The 19823-nt window shown below is 43.7% G+C and overlaps 1 protein-coding gene across 1 annotated transcript in view; it reads left to right on the top strand.

Annotated features, from left to right (window-relative positions):
• The window catches only part of RXFP2 (relaxin family peptide receptor 2), a 1960183-nt gene that overhangs the window by 1562199 nt on the left and 378161 nt on the right, over window positions 1-19823 (top strand). The window lies entirely within an intron of this gene.

The following is a 19823-nucleotide window of genomic DNA, read 5'->3' as shown; positions in this document are numbered from 1 at the left end:
CTACAGCTATGTCCGTGGCCTCAAGAGAAATACACAACAATGTGCAGAACGTCCTGTAAATGGCATCACCAACACGGAATTGGATGCCATTGTCAATCTTTTGGTTGACAGGTTCAGCTCAAATTTCTCTCCCCATCCCCCCCCCCCCCCCCCCAGTAGTCCAAAGGAAATACTGCTTAGCAAAATCCCACCCAACCATTACTTGGGAACAGTTCATCAATGCACTTTCCAAGACCAAAAAGACTGCATTGATGTGTCCCAATAACATCCCAGGATGATTAATAAATAACATGAAACATGAATCCTCTGGCCCACTTGAATCACTTTTCAACTGGAGCTTTTAGTCAAGTTTTGTGCCCAAGGAATGGAAGATAGCTACACTCATTCCCCTGCACAAAAGAGGTCCAACCACTGATCCAGGTAACTACAGGCCCATAAGTCTTACTGGCCTTATATGTTAGCCATGAAAAGAATCATCATGGACATGATAAATGAGGACATAGATACCCTGTAAATGCTGGGCCCATCACAGTTCAGCTTTGTTTAAGGAAGGTCATGCCTATTAAATCTGGTGAACTTTATTAAGAGGGTCACCAAAGCATTGGATGAAGGTAAAACTGCACACAGGTTACCAAGACTTGGCCAAGGCTTTTGATGCAATAACACACTCAGGCATTATAGACAAGCTCACTAATTTAAGTATAAACCTATTTATCACCCACTGGATAGCCAACTGGCTGACTATTAGAACCCAGGAGGTCAAAACAGGTGAGACCACTTCCAACAAGAGGTCAGTCTGTAGCAGACCCCCTCAAGGCTTGATACTGGGTCCAGTACTTTTTGGCATCTATTTCTCTGAAATGGAAGCAAATGCTGAAGATTTATGGCTGACTAAGTTTGCATATGATTCCAGGCTAGAGGTTGTCATTGACTACCCTGCAGACACTAGCATTCTTCAAAAAGGTCTATCTCTGATTAACAAATGGTGCCAAAGCCATGGTCTTAAACTCAATGTTAAGAAATGCAGAATTGTACTCTTTGAGAAGTCAACCATCCCAGATAATTACCGTGTTGATTATAAGCCCATAAGAGTTGACCCAATGATCAGAGATCTGAGTACACACATTGACAGTAGCCTTACCTTCAACCACTACATGGCCACAGTGGTGAGGAAATCCTTTCATGTTGCACAGCTTATAAGTAAGAGCATGGCATCTAGGTCCAACAAGGTCATTATCCCTCTGTTCTCCTCCCTTATTAGACCAATCATAGAGTACACTGCTCTCTTTGGTATGTACACGACCAGGCATATGAAGCAATTAGAGTGATCCCAGAGGTTCCTTATAAAAAGAACCCAAGGGGTAACAAACCAGCCTTATGCAGAGCACCTTAAAGCCCTTTCCCTCTAAACAGTTTCCTATAGATTGTTGAGGGGTGATCTATGGCTGGCTTACAAGGCATCTGCAAACCTCATTATGAATTTCCTACATTTCCAGAAATACAAGTCTAGGGACCTATGTTTTGTCTGGGACTTAAACAGAACATGCTGGAGACACAGATATGTGTCCCAGAGACTGCCCTTCCTATGTAACAGGTTTCCCACTTATATGAAGCTGAGTTCTTCTATTACCCAGTTTAAGCACAACCTAGACCACTCGATGGGGGATTGGAAATTTACGCCGGGCCATATGTCCCTTATGGACAGAGGTAGCTTATAATTGCCTGGCCCTTGATGTCCTCTTTGGATACAGGACATCATTATTCTTTCGGTAAAACTTGGCTAGGCTTAGAAAGGCCCCTCAGGTTATTAACTTAGTAATAATCTATGAATCTAGTAATCTATGAATCTATGACAAATATGGGAGACACCTAATAGAAGCAGAAGTTATGAACAAGTGGCAGTACCATGCAGAAAAGCCATGAAAAAAGGGCCCTAACATCACTGATGCACACACAATGGTATGTTCTGTGATCTAGAAACAGACATCTTGTCAAGTGAAATTAAATGGACCCTTAAAATACCAAATGTATAATTTATCAAAGTTATAGTACAACTCTTCTGGGCACTCATCAGATCTATCATTGGCTACAACGTCTCGTTTGGCATGTATCTAACCAGGCACTTGCAACAGTTGGAATACCCACAAAAGTTTCTCACCAAGAGAAATCACAGCATGAACTCCCTCCTCTGTACTTTCTGCCTGTATTCAGTCTCCAGGCTGCTGAGAGAGTATCTTTGCCTGGCTTACAGGTTTTCTTCAGACCCAGCCCTGATGAATCAGTTCACATGCACAAAGCAAACAACATCAAAAATACTAAATTCACTGAGCTGCGCTTTACTGAAGAGACAGATATGTGTTCCAAAGGATCCCCATGCTACTGAATCGGCTCCCTATTCATGTAAAACAGAAATCATCCCTGACCCTATTCAAATAAATCTTGACAACTGGTTGGAAAATTGTAAATTTACCACCAATCTGTCCCACTATTATCTTGACCAACACCCCCTACAGATCCTTACCACCCTAATAACACGCCTCCTGATATAGACTCCCATGATGCTTGGAACCCAAATGGTTTGGGGTACAGAGCTAGGTTTCTAAGGGCCTTAGCGGTTGTTGGCCTAGTAACAACCTATGAAGAGTTGTAGAGCCTAGTGATGAAGGTAAAAGTAGAAAAGTAAAAAACAGGCTGTTCAATGTCAACAACTAAAATTGTTCTTGACATCGATGCCAAGAAATCGCACTGAGAGCAAAGGTCAAGAGGTGAATCTTGGCATCCATGTCGAGAACACATAATACAGGGTTACGATCGGTGAGCCAATCGTAAGTCTTTGTAGTGCATGGAGCTTTACCTGCGACATGTACTATTAATTACGTTGAAAAAAAGCTTAATGTTTTACCATTCACTGTCAGAAAGGTAGTGTAATGCAAACTCTTACATTTACACTCACCTTTCATGCCTCTCTAGTGTCTAGATTTTCGTAGAACATCCAGTTTATTACTTCATATTTTGGGCTGTTCCTCATACAATCTGTGGTTTTCGGACAAACTACTGAGGCTTGAGGTGAGGTCACTAAATAATAACATACATTTGAGTTACAGAGTTTGTATCCTTTAGATTATGCAGGAAACACATCTTGTTCTTCTGGCAACTTTCATACTTTTTTTCTTGTTTGCAAGAAGTTATGGTCATGTCAATGGTATGAACAGCAGGCAGAAAAAAAAAAGTTATGTACTTGACATAATGTTCCATGTGTGTTCTCCATCTCGACCTTTATTCTCACTGATGGGGTCAGATCCAATCCATCAGAACTGTCTCGGCCTTTTACAAAAGCTCGAGTCCTTCACCAAAGCTCATGGGCATTTAGCCTTACCCATAACAGTTTCATAGTTTCATAGTATAGTACTAGGCTATCTGCCCTGGGGCATTTGTAAGCCTAGCCATAGTGATGTGGCTTTCGCCACCCCATGAAATGGTACAAAAATGTACAGAATAAATCTAGAATACTGTGCCTCTGTCTAGTAGTGACACAATGAAGGTCCCCTTATATAATAGAATTAGTTTACTGTGCCCCTGTCTAGCAGTGACACAGATGTAACCCCTGGGGTAAACTTTCGATCTCCCATCCACTCATCAAGATTTCTCTTGAAGAGAGTCAGTGAGGGGCTCTGCCTAATACGAACTGGGATCCTGTTCCAAAGCATGGGAAGCCTCTGGGTTATGAATCTATCCCTCCAGCATGTCCTATTCATACTTGTATCGAGGTTTAAGTCTTTAGCTCTCGTGGTCCTGGTGGATTTGGATTTTTTGAGGTGGAGCATGTCCATCAAATCCTGATTGGACATGGCCTTGTACATCAGGCAGAGATCACCTCTGAGCAGGCGGTATGCTACTGAATAGAGCTGAAGTTTCTTTAGTCTGGCAGAATAAGACATATGTTGGAGACCCTTGATCCTTTTGGTGAGGTACTTTTGTGGTCTCTCCAGCTGTTGCAAGTGCCGGGTGAGGTACATACCAAATGGGGCATTGTACTCAATCATGGGTCTGATGAGGGAGGAATATAGGGGTACAATGACATCCTTGGATCTGGATGTGAATCCCTTCATGATGAGGTGTGCAAGGTAGAATGTTTTTCTAACCACTTTGGCAACGTGGGTGTCAAATGAGAGGTCGCTGTCTACTTGGGTCCCTAGGTCTCTGATTACTTTTTCCATACTCAGTGGGTTGCTGTCTATGTGATCATTTGTGGGTAGTTTGTTTTTTCCAAAAGGGATGACTATACATTTTTTGGCATTTAGTTTAAGGCCGTGACTACGGCACCAGTTGTCCGTTTCAGTGAGGCCTTTTTGTAGGATGGGTGTGTCTGCTGGTGTATTGACTATGGCACCTAGTTTGCAGTCATCTGCGAACTTTGTCAGCCACAGCCCTCCCATGTTTGCTTTAACATCTGAGAAATAAATGCCGAACAAGAGGGGTCCCAGGACAGATCCCTGTGGGACACCACTTGTGACTGGCTTTGAGTCTGACATTGCTCCAGCGATTTTAACTTTATGGGTTCTGTCCTTTAGCCAGTTTGCAACCCATCTAGTGACATAAGGGTTTACTTTTAAGCTGTTTAGCTTATCTATGATGCCTGAGTGGGGTATTGTGTCGAAGGCCTTAGCCAAGTCCAGGTATGCTGTATGGACTGCTTTGCCCTCATCAGTGGCTCTAGTGACTGTTTCGAAAAAGTCAACCAGGTTTAAAAGGCAGGATCTGCCCTTCACAAAGCCGAACTGGGTGGGGTCAAGTGTCTGTAGGTCCCCTATGTCTCTGTTTATGAGTTCCATAATGATTCTTTCCATAGCTTTGCAGATCAGGCTAGTTAAGCTTATGGGGCGGTAGTTTCCAGGGTCTGTAGAAACACCCCCCTTGTGGAGTGGAAAAACTGTTGCTGTACGCCAGTGTGCAGGCACATATCCCGAAGTAAGGCTAAGGTTAAATAGCATTTTTATGTGTGGGTTTAGCTCCTCTTGGAGTTCACGTAACACGCACCCTGGGATACCGTCAGGTCCCATTGATGCTGTGTTTTTTGCTTTGTTTAGGGCGGTTCTCACTTGGACATCTGAGATGACAGGGAGATTACATTCAGCTGGGATAAGTATTTCTTCTTTTGGGGGTGAAGGAGGCGAGAAATTTGCACTGAACCTGTCAGCCAGAATGTTAGCAATATATGTGGGTTCAGTGTATTTTTTGTTGTTGTGAACCAACTCTGAGCATATCTGAGGGTTTCCGCCCAGGTTTCTAACATAGCTGAAGAAGGCTTTGTGGTTATCTTTAGTGTCCTTAGCGATTTTTCTCTCAAAGTTTGCCTTGTATGTTTTTATGAGAGAACGTATTTTTCTGCTAATGTTGATCAGAGACGTCTTCCCTTCATGGGATTTCGCTCTGATGTGCAGTAGCTTCCTTCTTTTGTTATACAATTTGTTTATGGCTGAGGTCCACCAGACAGGATGCTTACATTTGGTGGAGAGGGACTTGGATTTGTTTGGGATTGCATGATCCATGCATTCTTAGATAAGTCCATAGAAAGCATTTGTGAAGGATTCGGCATTGCGGGATGTGGTATCCACTGGCACAGTGGGCTTAAAGGATACCATCTCCGTCTTAAGAAGAGTGAAGTCTGCTTTTGAGAAGTTTTTCACTGTGGTCTTTTGTGCTGGGGGTGGAGGTGGGATATGTATATCCAGAGTGATTAGTTTGTGGTCAGATCTCACTAGTGAGGGGTATACTTCTGGTGTGGAGCATTTTGTCCCCATGTTTGTGATGATCAGGTCTAGTATATTATCTCCCCTAGTTGGAGAGGTGACTAGTTGTTCCAGTGCATTTGAATTTATGAATTCCAGGAACCTTTGGGCTAGGGTATTAGGGCTAGAATAATGTACCCAATCTATGTTTGGGTAGTTGAAGTCTCCCAGTATGATGGTATTTTGTGATACAATCATATCCTCCAATGTCTTCAGGAAGGCTGAGTGGGGTTCTTGAGATTGGGATGGTGGTCTGTAACATGCTACCAGTTGTATAGCAGTTTTGCTTATGGTTAGTTGCACCTGTATGGTCTCTGATGCTTCTTGTGTTGCTACTAACCTGGAGGTGTGGGTGTCCTTTATGAATATGGACACTCCCCCTCCTTTTGTGGTTCGGCCCGGGTTTTGGGGCCGAAAAGCATGATGCGAGGTATAGCCTGGTAGTGTTGGGGTGCTCTCAGGAGCCTTGAACCTGGTTTCAGTTACTGCACAGACGTCGATGTTCTCCATGCTGAGGAGTGCATCAAGTGCCTGCATCTTGAGATTTAGACTTCTGGCATTGAGCAGCATTACCCTTAGTTTTTTTCCATTTTTGTTTTCTAAGGAGGTGGGTTTGTCTTTTGAGCCTTGCCTAAAAAAGGCACTATGGGGGTGGCAAGAGCCTTAGCCAATATCCGGAAGCCCAGTGGTGACAGGTGTAAGCCATCCCTTGCGAAGCAGCGTGGATTGTCCAACATATCATCCCAGGCAGACAGACATTGGATCCCCTTAGAATGACACCAGTACTCGAGCCAGTTGTTAAAGCTGATCATCTTGCTTTGTATTGTGGTATCATTCTTGGTGAGGGCAAGATGCTGCTCAGGGTCAGGGTCATACCAGCCTGGGCTACATAATCGGAGAGCTCCTCTATGTCTCTTTTCATGTAGTCCAGGGAGGTACATCTCAGGTCATTCACACCAGCATGGACAATGATGGAGTCATATTTGTACTTGCTTTGGAGTGACCTGAGTGCGTGTGTTATGTGGCGGATCCTAGCCCCCGATAGACAGCTCACAGTCACCTTCTCCTTGTTCAGCCTGGTCAGTGGGACATCAGTGTGTCTGACTATGGAGTCACCTAATACTAGTGTATCAGGCAAGGTGTTTGGCCTTAAGGGCTGCGATTGGTCGACACACTGATTTATTGAAGTATGTGTTGCATGTGTTTTGTTTTGAGGTGGTGGATTTTTGGATGTCTGCTTTGGGAGCCTCTGTTGTTTTGGTAAGTTTTTTATTAGAGCCTCCGAGTATGTCTATGTGTTTTTATGTGTTTGGTTTGCAGTTGTGGTAGGTGTATGTGGGACTGGGATTGTTGTGTGTGTGGTTGCCATCTCCTCCTGTCTGGTCATGCCAGCACTGGGTTGAGAGAGTTCAGCCTCCAGTTTGGCTATATAGTTGCATCTCTCACATGTATTTGTGTTTGTTGGGAGGAGGAGATGGTTGTCTGTGTACATGAGACAATTGTAGCATTGTCTCAAGATGCCCAGATTGACCAGCTGAACTGGAGACGACGCCAGTAATCTACCACTTGACATGCTAGAACAGTATAAGGGAGTGGTATACCTTTAAGGGAAGTGGGTATTCACAGGGGTGGTAAGTAGATGTAGTGCTTTACTTAGTACGAGAGTGCTTACTTAGTAGAGAAGTATTGAGAACAAGTGCTAGGCTTATAATACAGTGAGTAGTCTGGTTATACTAAGAGTAGAGCTTCCTTAAGGGAAAATTTGAAGAGCAGACCTGGCGGAGCCAGAAAAAGTTTAACCTTGTTTAACTGGCGCTGCGCTATGCGCACAACCGCGCAAAGTCGTGCAAACGCGGATTTTAAACAGTGAACTACAAAAGAGCTAGGAATGGTCCCAAACAACCAATTACTACAACTTCTTGTGCTGAGGTCACTTCCCCCAAGGACAGGTAGGCTGCTCAAGGCTCCCCACTCCCACTGGTGAGCAAAGAAACTTCCTTCTATCCAAGTAATGTAATGGACAACACAGGAACTACACCACAGCCCAGAATACAGCAATGCCTGTAAACTGGTCTAAACTAGTCGAGGAAGGCGGGAAAACAAGGATTATTTTTTTGTTTTTTTTTTGGTAGAAACACACAGAAAATGCAGAGACAGTGATAAATTAGTTACACAGGCTAGCACACTTTAGTGGGCAGCCTCCACAGTTAAATTAAACAAACAAACAAGCAAACTTTAGATCAAATTTGACTAAAATGTAACTTTAAGTGCAGATTTTAAAATAATGCAGCAATCAGTTAAAAAACAGTTCAGGCTAGTTCAAGGTAAGTTACAGAAGCTATTTCAAGTGAAAAAAAAACAAAGATACTTAAATCCAGAAGGTAGTCGCTTTTTTGAGTTCCTTGCTGCTAGGACCACTCTGTAAACCCACGTGGAGCTTGTCTGAGCAGTATAGCCAGAAAAAAACTCCCAGAGGCAGATTTTAAACAGTGAACTACAAAAGAGCTAGGAATGGTCCCAAACAACCAATTACTACAGCTTCTTGTGCTGAGGTCACTTCCCCCAAGGACAGGTAGGCTGCTCAAGGCTCCCCACTCCCACTGGTGAGCAAAGAAACTTCCTTCTATCCAAGTAAGGTAATGGACAACACAGGAACTACACCACAGCCCAGAATACAGCAATGCCTGTAAACTGGTCTAAACTAGTCGAGGAAGGCGGAAAACAAGGATTATTTTTGTTTTTTTGTTTTTTTGGTAGAAACACACAGAAAATGCAGAGACAGTGATAAATTAGTTACACAGGCTAGCACACTTTAGTGGACAGCCTCCACAGTTAAATTAAACAAACAAACAAGCAAACTTTCGATCAAATTCGACTAAAATGTAACTTTAAGTGCAGATTTTGAAATAATGCAGCAATCAGTTAAAAACAGTTCAGGCTAGTACAAGGTAAGCTACAGAAGCTATTTCAAGTGAAAAAAAAGCAAAGATACTTAAATCCAGAAGGTAGTCACTTTTTTGAGTTCATTGCTGCTAGGACCACTCTGTAAACCCACGTGGAGCTTGTCTGAGCAGTATAGCCAGAAAAAAACGCCCAGAGGTGGATTTTAAACAGTGAACTACAAAAGAGCTAGGAATGGTCCCAAACAACCAATTACTACAGCTTCTTGTGCTGAGGTCACTTCCCCCAAGGACAGGTAGGCTGCTCAAGGCTCCCCACTCCCACTGGTGAGCAAAGAAACTTCCTTCTATCCAAGTAAGGTAATGGACAACACAGGAACTACACCACAGCCCAGAATACAGCAATGCCTGTAAACTGGTCTAAACTAGTCGAGGAAGGCGGGAAAACAAGGATTATTTTTTTGTTTTTTTGGTAGAAACACACCGAAAATGCAGAGACAGTGATAAATTAGTTACACAGGCTAGCACACTTTAGTGGGCCCTTCCCTAACTACCTCAGATTTTGTTTGCCCTTGATAACTCATATTAGCGGTACAGCCTTCATGGCTTAATAGAAAAGATTATTTCTGAGGCTGTAGAGTCCTATAATACCCAATTAGTGCTACTCAATCTCCCAGGAGTATAGGCAGGGGGTATGGAGGTTTGGTAGTTAGAATAAAGGTCGAGATGGACAACACACAGGGAACATTTTGTCAATCTCGCCTTTATTCTCACTGATGGGACTGCATCCCAAGCAACCTGACTCTTGGGTGACTCATGGGAGAATATTCCGCAGAACCATAGAACCAAAAGCATCTCTACCCCTAGAGGCCAAATCCAGTTTGTAATGAGTAATGACGGTATAAGGTTTTGCCCATGTAGCTGCACCACAGATATTACCTAAAGGTAGCCTAGCTTGAAAGGCTGCAGAAGTAGCTGTCACCCTTGTGGAATGAGCTTTAACAAGGCTAGCGAGAGTTTTGTTCTTAGAGTTGTAAATGAATGAAATGCAATGTAAAAGCCATTTGGATAAGGTTACTTTGAATACAGGTAGGGCTTTCTTAGCATCAGAGTAAGAAATAAATAGCTGATCTGATTGTCTGATTTCTGCAGTCCTCTGGAGGTAGAAATGTAATTGTCTGTGAATGTCCAGTAAATGTAATAAATATTCCCCTTTATTTTGGAAGTTTAGGAATAACACCGACAACTCATTAGATTGATTGAGGTTAGTTTCAGACACAACTTTTGGCAGAAATGAAGGGCTGGTGAGTAAAGAAACTCTGTCCTTATGAAATACCAGGTACAGCAGCTTGGCAGATAAAGCTTACAATTCTGAAACTCTCCTTGCTGAGGTAATGGACACTAATAGGAGTGTTTTCCAGGAAAGATACTTCAAGTCACAGGTAGCAGACAGCTCGAAGGCAGGAAAGATAATGTTTGACAACATAAAATTCAGATCCAAGGTGGGGATGGGTTTTTATATGGGGGCTTAGCATAGTAGCTCCCTTCAAGAATGATTTACAAAGACTGTTTGACATGATACCACAACCATTTTCTCTTATATGAAAGTTTGCAATAGCCGACAACTGAACTCTAATAGTGATTGCAGTAGCACCCTCATTGAAAAGCTTAGCCAAAAATTATAGAGTAGAATGTATAACAGTAATAGATCTATTTGTCTGTTGCTGGCCCATGAAACAAATTGTTTCCATTTACCTGTGTACAATTTACATGTAGGTGATTTATGAGAAGATAACAAAATATGTTTACCTGGAGAGGAAAGGAGAGGAAACCTGGCGATCAGGGGAACAGGAATAAGTAAGCTGCTAGTTTGAAATTGCTTAGATTGGGATGAACCATCCCTGACAGGTGAGTCAGAAGGACTGGAACAGGATCCAGGATCCATGGCTCATCCCAAACATGAGGTTGGAGGAAGGGGAACCAAATTTGTCAAGGCCAATAAGGGGCAATTAGGATTATCGTTGTCTCCCCTTCTAGCTTTTCATTGGGAGTGGTAAGCACTAGATACCCTATCTACCACAAGAGGAGTGGTTTCTGGCCCAGACATTTTAGTTTAATGGCCGTTTGGGCAGTTTTTCCATCTCTCTCAACTTTCTGGTTTAAAAGCCTGCTTTTGCGCTTGTTTCCCACCTTTCCTGTAACTAGTCTAGTCCAGATACAGACTTGCTGTATCCAAGACTGTTTGTAAGATTGTGAGCGGTGCCAAAGTCTGCTCTTTAATTTTTCCCTTAGATATGCTAGTTCTCTCCTCTCCTGCACTTTTACTAGCTTATTAGTCTAGCACTTTACCAGACTTCTTGTAGCAATTATTGTAGCACATAAAAGTGCAACCAGCACTAAATGTTCTACAAGGAAACAGATTTAGTACTTGTTATTAATGCCCACCCCTCCAGGCATGTCTAAATATCAGCTCCCTGTGTTTTTTCCTGTTAACCTGGTGAACTTGGGCATCCTGATGTAATGTAGCAACTGCCTCATGTACACCAACAACCCTCTCCTCTTACCTCCCAACACTCAGACTTGTGAGAGATGCACTCATACATCCAAATTGGAAGCCACACATTCTCCAGCCAAGACCAGAATAACTGGTCAAGAGGAAAAGGTCAACACTTGCACCACACCACATGGAACACATAGCCCTCCAGAACATACACCAGCATGGCCTTCACATAAAAACACAAACCACACACCCACCTTTGTGGAGGCTCTAAATAAAAATCTACCTAAACAGCAGAGACCTCCAAGGCAGAAATGCACTCAACCACCACAGCACAACACTAATCACAAGACACATAACTCTCCTAAACAGGGTGCCACTCAACCAAAGCCCCTAAAGCAAAACAGCATGCCCAACACACTAGTCATAGGTGACTCAATACTGAGGCACACTGATGTCCCACTCACTAGGATGAATAATGAGAAAGTAACAGTCAGCTGCCTGTCAGGTGCCAGAATCTGTCACATAATGCACGCACACAGCTCCGTCAACAACAGATACAAATATGACTCTGTCATTGTACATGTGGGTGTGAATGACCTGAGACTTACCTCCCTGGACTACATGAAAAGAGACATGGAGGAGCTCATGGATTATATAGCTCAGGCAGGTAGGACTCTAGCCCTGAGCAGCATTTTACCATCACCGAGAATAATACCACACTACAAGCAGAAAATTATTGATTTCAACAATTGGCTAAGTTTCTGGTGTCATTCTAAGGGAATCCAGAATCTGCCTGGGATGACATGACTGACAGACCTTGATGCTTTGCCAGAGATGGCCTGCATCTGTCACCCCTGGGGTTCCAGATACTTGCCAAGGCTCTTGCCACCCTTATAGTGCCTTTTTTAGGCAGTGTTCCAAAGATCAAATTACCACTGTAACAGCTACAAACAAATGCAGTCTGAGGGTCATGCTGCTCAAAGCTAGAAGTCTAAATCTCAAAATGCACTCACTTAAAGCACTTTTTAAAATGGAGAACATCAACATTTGTGTTGTAGTAGAGAACTGGTTCAAGGCAGCAGAAAGCACCCCTACACTATGAGGCTACAAATCATTCCACACCTTTCAGCCCCAGAACTTGGACCGAAGCTCCAAAGGCAGTGGTGTTTCCATATTCATAAAGGATGCGCACACCTCCAGACTGGTAGCCCAACATAACTCATCAGGGATACGTCAGGTGCAGCTAACATTGGGTAAGACAGCAATTCAGGTCATAGCCTGCTATAGGTCCACAGCAATGTCCAAAGACTCACACTCCATGTTCCTAAGCACCCTGGAGAATATTAGGGTCCAATCTAACACTCTCATACTAGGCAACTTCAACTACCCCTCCAATAACTGGGAAAACCACTCATGTACCAATGCACTTGCCCAACATTTCCTGGAATTCATTTTTCCAATGCCCTGGACCAGCTCGTTCTTACCCCCACTAGAGCTAGCAACATCCTTGACCTGGTCATTACTAACATGGACGACCATTGCTCTACACCAATAGTCAACTCCTTCCTGGTTAGATCCAACCACAAACTAACCACCTTGCAAATCCACATCCCTCCCACCTCCAGCAAAAGTAACCACCATGAAAAACTTCTCCAAAGCTAACTTTAGTCTCCTAAAAACAGAGGTGGCTACTTCATGGCACCCATGCAAATGGAGAATAGTTGCATGACCACTGAATCATACACCAATGCACTCTATGAACATGTACACAAATGCATGGATCTCGCCATACCCAATAAAACCAAGACGCTCTCCTCCAAAAAAAGTAAGCCAGTCTGGCGGTCCCCTGCCATAAACAAATTCTACAACAGAAAGAGGAAACTGATATGGAATAAGGTGAAGTCTCAAGACTGGAAAAACACCCTTATCAGCCTCAACAAAAAGATGAGATCCCTCATCAAATCCTCTAAAGCTAGCTATGAAAACAGAATTGCAGCAGATAGTAAAGACAACCACAAGGCCTTCTATAGTTATGTAAAGAATCTCCACGCCCCCAGATTTGCTCTGAGCTACTGCACAATGGTACCTCCTATACCAAGCCAACAGATATTGCCAATATAATGGCCAACAGATTCAGTGCTAACTTTACCCCCTCCCCCCCCAAAGGACAAATCACAATACCAGTAGATTTCCATGAACCCAGTATTACTGCTGCACAGGTTAAAAAAGGACTGTCCAAGGCCATGAATACAGCTTCAATGGGATCTGACAATGTCCCTGGCTGTGTTCTACATGAACTAGAGTGAACTGGCACCTCACCTGTGTGCCCTGTTCAATCACAGCCTTACCTCAGGCTTTGTCCCTACCGAATGGTGCACTGCTACAGTCATCCTTCTCCACAAAGGAGGAGCAACTACAGACCCTGGGAACTATCACCCCATTAGCCTGATGAGTCTGATATGCAAAGCTAGGGAACACATCATAATGGACCTAATAAACAAGGATATGGGGAATCTCCAAAATCTGGATCACACACAGTTTGTTTTTGTGAAGGGCATATCATGCCTGCTCAACTTGGTTAACTTTTTGAGTCAGTCACCAGAGCTGTGGATGAACGCAAGGTGTTCATACTGCCTACCTTGATCTGGCCAAGGCCTTTGATACCATTCCCCACTCAGGAATCATAGAAAAACTCACTAAGCTAGGCATCAAGCCCTATATCACTAGGTGGGTTGCAAACTGGCTCACTGATAAAACCCATAGTGTAAAAATAGCTGACTCCAAGTCTGACTGCCGACTAGTCACAAGTGGAGTCCCACAAGGTTCAGTCCTGGGTCCTGTTCTGTTTGGTATCTACTTCTCTGAAGTCCAGGCCAACACGAAGGGACTCTGGCTGACAAAGTTCACAAAAGATTGCAATTTGGGAGCTATTATTAACTTCCCAAGTGATGTTGACATCCTACAGAATGACCTCACTGAGACCAATGACTGGTGTCAGAACCATGGCTTTAAACTTAATGCCAAAAAATGTGTCATCATCCCCTTTGGGAAAAACCCTGTTCCCATGAATTACCACATCGATGGTAGTCCACTGAACACAGAAGATGTTATAAGAGATCTAAGAACACAGGTTGACAGCAACCTCTCTTTTGTTCACCACATTGCCACTGTGGTCAGAAAGTCCTATGTGGCACATCCCTTTACTAAGGGTTTAGCATCCAGGAAGAAAGAGGTCATTGTCTCCCTCTACTCTTCCCTCATTAGGCCCATCATCGAGTACAATGCCCCATTTGGTATGTACCTCACACCTGCAACAACTGGAGAGGCTGCAAAAGTACCTCACAAAGAGGATCCTAGGCCTTAAACACTTGTCCGATATGGACAGAATCAAAAAACTCCAACTATTCTCTCTCTCATATCGACTACTTAGAGGCAATCTCTGCTTGACTCACAAAGCCATGTCTGACCCAGCTCTTTTAGAAATGCCACAGCTAAAGAAATCCCAATCCTTTCTCACCACATGCTCCAGAGATCTCAACCTCATTGCCACAATCAACAGAACGTACTAGAGGGACAGGTTCATAACCCAGAGACTGCCCATGCTATGGAATAGACTTCCTATACATGTCTAGCAGAGCACCTCACTGACCCTCTTCAAGAGAAATCATGATGATTGGATGGGAAATAGAAATTTCACCCCGAGGATAACTCTAGTGACTCTACTCGACAGAGGCACTGGGGGCTAAGGTCGGGTAGCACTATGCCAGGGTAATCCTATGGCTAGGCTTGTAAAGACCCCAGGGCCATTAGCCTAGTACACACCTATGAACCTATGATTGGGGAATTGGGGGAAAGGCATAAAAAAGTCCCGGGGGCCAATCATGAACAAGTACATCCCTTGGTGACTCCCCCAGAGGAGGGATCAGGGCAAAGTAGTTGCTGCATTTTGCATTGGTGGGTGAAGCAAAGAGGTCCCAGCAAAGCTGGCCCCATTTTCAGAAGATCTCTTTCGCAACTTTGTGTTTGAGGGACCACTCATGAGGCCATAATATAGCTCTGCTCAATTTTTCTGCAATTATGTTGGATTTCCCTGGGATGTGCATTGCTATCAGAAAGTGGTTGGAAGCTGTTGCCCATTGCCAGACCCTCAGGGCTTCTCAACAAAGGTGATAAGATCTGGCTCCCTCCATTTGTACCAGACCACAGGCATGTTGACTGATTGAATTGCTATCATTCCTAGAGGGAGAGAGTCTTGAAATGCTTGCAATGCCAAAAGCCCACCCTCATCTCGAGGACATTTATGTACAAATGAGCCTTGTGTTGCTGCCAGATGCCTTGAACTGTTTTCCTGTGATAATGCCCCCCACCCAATCTGGGAAGTGTCCGTGGTCACCATGGCTTGGAGTTGAGGGGGATTAATGTGATGGACTTGAGATACCAGTGGAGAGTAAATCCACCATTGTAGGTCCTTTTTGCATGAGTTGGTTATCATGATCTTATGAAGTTCTATAATATGATATAATATAATATAATATTTATATGAAGTTCTAGAACTGACCATTGTGTTGAAAGTAGCCATTGAAGTTTTCTCATGTGAAGATGAGCTCTGGGAATAAAAACAATTGAAGCAGACGTTTTTCCCAGTACTTGGAGAATTAGTCTGGCAGAAGCTCATTTCTTCCTGATCAACAGTCTTTCATAATGTTGAAAATAGTTTACTCTGTCCTGTGGAAGTTTTGCTGCCATTGTTGCCATGTTTATCTCTGCTCTTTAAAGACAAAGCTCTGACATGCCTCTAGAGAAGATTTTCTGAAATTTATGGTAATACCTAGGGAGGAACAGAGTTGTAAAGTATAGTCCCTGGTTTGTAGCAGAAGATACCTGGTTGGGCCGGTTATGATCCAGTCATCAAGATATGGAAACACCCAGAATTCTTGGCATCTCAGGTGAGCTGCCACTACTGCCATGCATTTGGTGAGCACTCTGGGCGCTGTTGTGAGACCAAAGGGCAGAGCTTGAAACTGGAAGTAACTGGCTCCTAGCCAGAAGCGCAAGTGCCTTCTGGATTGCCTTCCATTCTTATATGGTAGTATACATCCTGAAGGTCTATAGAGCATATCCAATTGTCTTTTTCCAAGAATGGAAGAATTGACTGCGGTGTAACCATCCAGAACTTGGTCTTTTTCCACAGATTTGTTCAGAATGCTGACATCTAAAATGGGTCTCCAGTCCCCTGTTTTTTTGGAATTAAAAAAAAACTTTGAGTAAATTCTGAATCCTCTCGGTTGCTGTGACTTCTTGGATGACTCGTTTTCTTAGCAACTTTTGAATTTCTATGGTTGCTTGCTCCTTTTGACTGGGTGGAACATCTGGAACTGGTTTGCTGCTCCTTTTGACTTGGTGGAACATCTGGAACTGGTTTGCTTATGGGAGCGTGGAAGAGAAGGGAATAATATAACTCCTGGATATTATGTCCTGCACCCATCTGTCATTTCTTATCTTTTGCCAGGTTTGCAGGTGCAGAGACAATCATCCCCTGACTGCCTCCTGAGGTGAGCAATTGGGCACTCCTTCAGGAGCACTGAAAGGGCCTACCAAAGAAATATTCTCTGGAGCCCTGATTCTGTGGGCCTACCCTGCCACGAGGGTGTCATCTTCCGTTACTGTTCCTCCCTCTGTCTTTAGAGGAACTTTCACCCTGTGTGTCTTGAAAAGACCTTTACAATTTTTTGAACCACATCTTTCCACTCCCTTTCTGACCTTTCAGAAAGGGTCTAGTAGGTGTGGAAAAATGCAGTCCAACAGCAGACAAGGTCTTGCCTTCCTGTTCATATCTGGTAAGCATTTCTTTTACTTTTGCTAGGAGCCATAAAAAGGGGAATTAATGAAGGAAGACTTGAAGGGCTCCACAAAATCACAAAGGCACGTCCAGGCCTGCCTCCTAAGACAGATACCCGAAACCCTAGCCCTGTTCTTTCCATTTGCTGCATAAGATTTGTGTCTCATGGAAGAGTTTATGACTGAATTGAGGGTGTTAAGTTGAGCAGTGACTTCATCTGATGTTGTGTCAGCTACAACTCCTTGGAGGGAGTCTGACAGTTCTTTCAATAAGTCCCTCTGTAATCTGGTAAAGTGGGTCAGATAGTTCGGCGACCATAAGGCAAAGGTCACTGATGAAAAAACATGCTTCTAATACCTATCCATGGTCCTGAAATCTTTATTTGGAGGCTGGATAGAAGAACTGATCTCAGATAGTTATTTTTTGGTGGCCACCGCCATGACCATGGCATCAACTGCTACACCTTTATTTAAGAAAGGTTGACCTTAGGGTCAGTAATGTATTTATTTGGCCTCCTAGGAGTTGGTTCTATGGAGCCTGGGGTCTCCCAAGCCTTCCAAGAGATTAAATCAATAAGCTCATTGGATGGAGGGGTCACCCAAGAGCTGGAAGGGTGAGACCTGAAAGCCTTCAGGTATACAGCATCCTCAGCTGAAGGGGAAGTGGACTGCCAGCCACCTCTCTGCTTTAACATTTAAAGGATGTCTCCAAGGAAGCCATCTTCAGGAGGTGACCATGGGCACCCTTCTGCATCATTGAGGTCAATATCAGATGTGATTGACTTCTCTGGGGAGTCAAGGTGCTTCCTGTTGCAAGTCCTCTTCCGAGGGACTTTCTCAGTGGAGTAGTCTGGGGAAGTTCAAAAGAGGGGGGTCCCTTGCTGGACATCCTGAGGACTGGGGTCTCTGTGGTCCTGTGGAGAGGGTATATGGTAAGGCAAAGTCACCAGCTCAGAATGGGGCTGAAGATACAAGATAGACATGTCTGAGACTGGGATGTAGTCAATACCCTCCTCATACCCTCAAAGACAGTCTGTCCTTGCTCCAAAGAACACCCCAGATCCAACAAAAGAGTCGCCAGGGCTGAAGGAACCTCTGGTGCAGGAAACAGAAGCTCTGATGCAGAGGTAGGATCTGAGCTCACCAGTGTCTAAGCCCCCAGAGGCAGCATCCGATCCGGAGAGAGAGCTGAACCCATTCTGATGATCCAACCGGGGAGTGTCAGCTCCTAGAGGTCGCCTGCTCTGACTGTGTGGAAACACTCAGAGCAGATGTCAGGTCCAGGGAACCAATGGGTCTAGGATCCAAGACGGGCACAAGCTGGACATCTGAATCTTCCAGCTCTGAAACCAGGGGACGGATTGGAGGTAAAGCAGGCATCAATGGGTAGGACTTCACCGCTTCTGATTACATTGGGTTCGGATCCAGTAACAATTTGGCCAAAGCCAGTGTCTTTAGAAGCCTCAGCACTACCCCATTCACATCATCATCAGATAAACTCCTGGTAGACCGAGTAGAAAGGGTTGGAGATCTTGATTTGATCAAGAATGGAGAAAGGAGCTGAGAAGGTATTGGTTCCACTGATGGCTCCTATATCAAAATTCAGTTGGAGCCGAAGAGGTCAGAGCTGAGGATTTAAGCTGCTTTGATGAACTCTTGGATCTGGACATGACTGTCTGCTCTGAAGGTTCTGTTGATTAGACAGTCTTGGAGCTTTTTGTTTCAGCTTTGAGGAAGACTTTGGCATTGAAGAAGAACGTTTTTGTAGCTTGTTGGATTTTGAAGAGGTTGCGAACTCCAGAGAGATCACCTCAGAAAAAGGAGTTTTCAGTAGTCCCTTTAATACAAGCTTGTTTTTATGTTTCATAAGAGTCCTTTGGTTAAAACCATGGCAAATGGAGCATGACTCTTGGAGATGAAGAGGCCCCAAGCCATACACACTTAAAGTGTGTGTGAATCACTGAGGGGCATCTACTTCCCACACTGTTCACATTTCTTGAAACCAAGCAGTTTCCCTTCTTGCTTCTGAAACATTAATCTGATACAAAAGTAAATTAAGTGAAAAATACAAAAAGGGACACAAACACAGAGACACACATGCTGGGAATGTCCTCTAACTTAAACAGATGGAAGGTATTCAGGAAAAATAGAAGTTTTTCTTTTTTCTTAAACAGAAGAAATTGTCTTCTAACTCAAGTGGATGATAAAGGAAAGGGAAGGGGACAACAGGTAAGGAGAAATGTTCTCGAACTTAAACAGTCATTAGTAGGGAAAGGGAACCAAGGCACACATTTATAAAAAGTGAAAAGTAAACACACTTTAAAAAGTGAAAAATAACGGCAAGGGATACACTCAAAAAGTACAGAAAAGATTCTCTCTAAACTAATGGTAAACTAATAAAGAGAACACTAAGTATGTAAAAATATTATATAAAAAAACACTTAGCCCTGAGCTTGCTTCAGAACCACATTCTTCACAGAGCAGCAAACGAGATCTGAGGGTGTTATAGAAGGCCATTATGGGTAAGGCTGAATGCCCATGAGCTTTGCTGAATGCCTCAAGCTTTTGTAAAAGGCCGAGATGGATCCAATGCATCCGATCTATCCCCATCAGTGAGAATAAAGGTGAGACTGTTAACATCACATCAAATGTTTTTTTTTCTGCCACAGTCATTTGCTAGCCAAAGAGAGACAGATTTTATGCCAAGCACTAGACCCACTCTTAGCAATATAAGCCGGGGCTGCTTAAATGTTGTTAAGGTCAGGTCACATGCCACTCTGGCATTTCACTGGTTTA

The sequence above is a fragment of the Protopterus annectens genome, chromosome 5.part1 (assembly GCF_019279795.1).
Source record: "Protopterus annectens isolate FY-2018-M chromosome 5.part1, PAN1.0, whole genome shotgun sequence".
Classification (NCBI taxonomy): Eukaryota; Metazoa; Chordata; order Ceratodontiformes; family Protopteridae; genus Protopterus; species Protopterus annectens.
The sequence above is the reverse complement of the archived record's forward strand: the minus strand, read 5'-3'. Positions and strand labels throughout refer to the sequence as shown.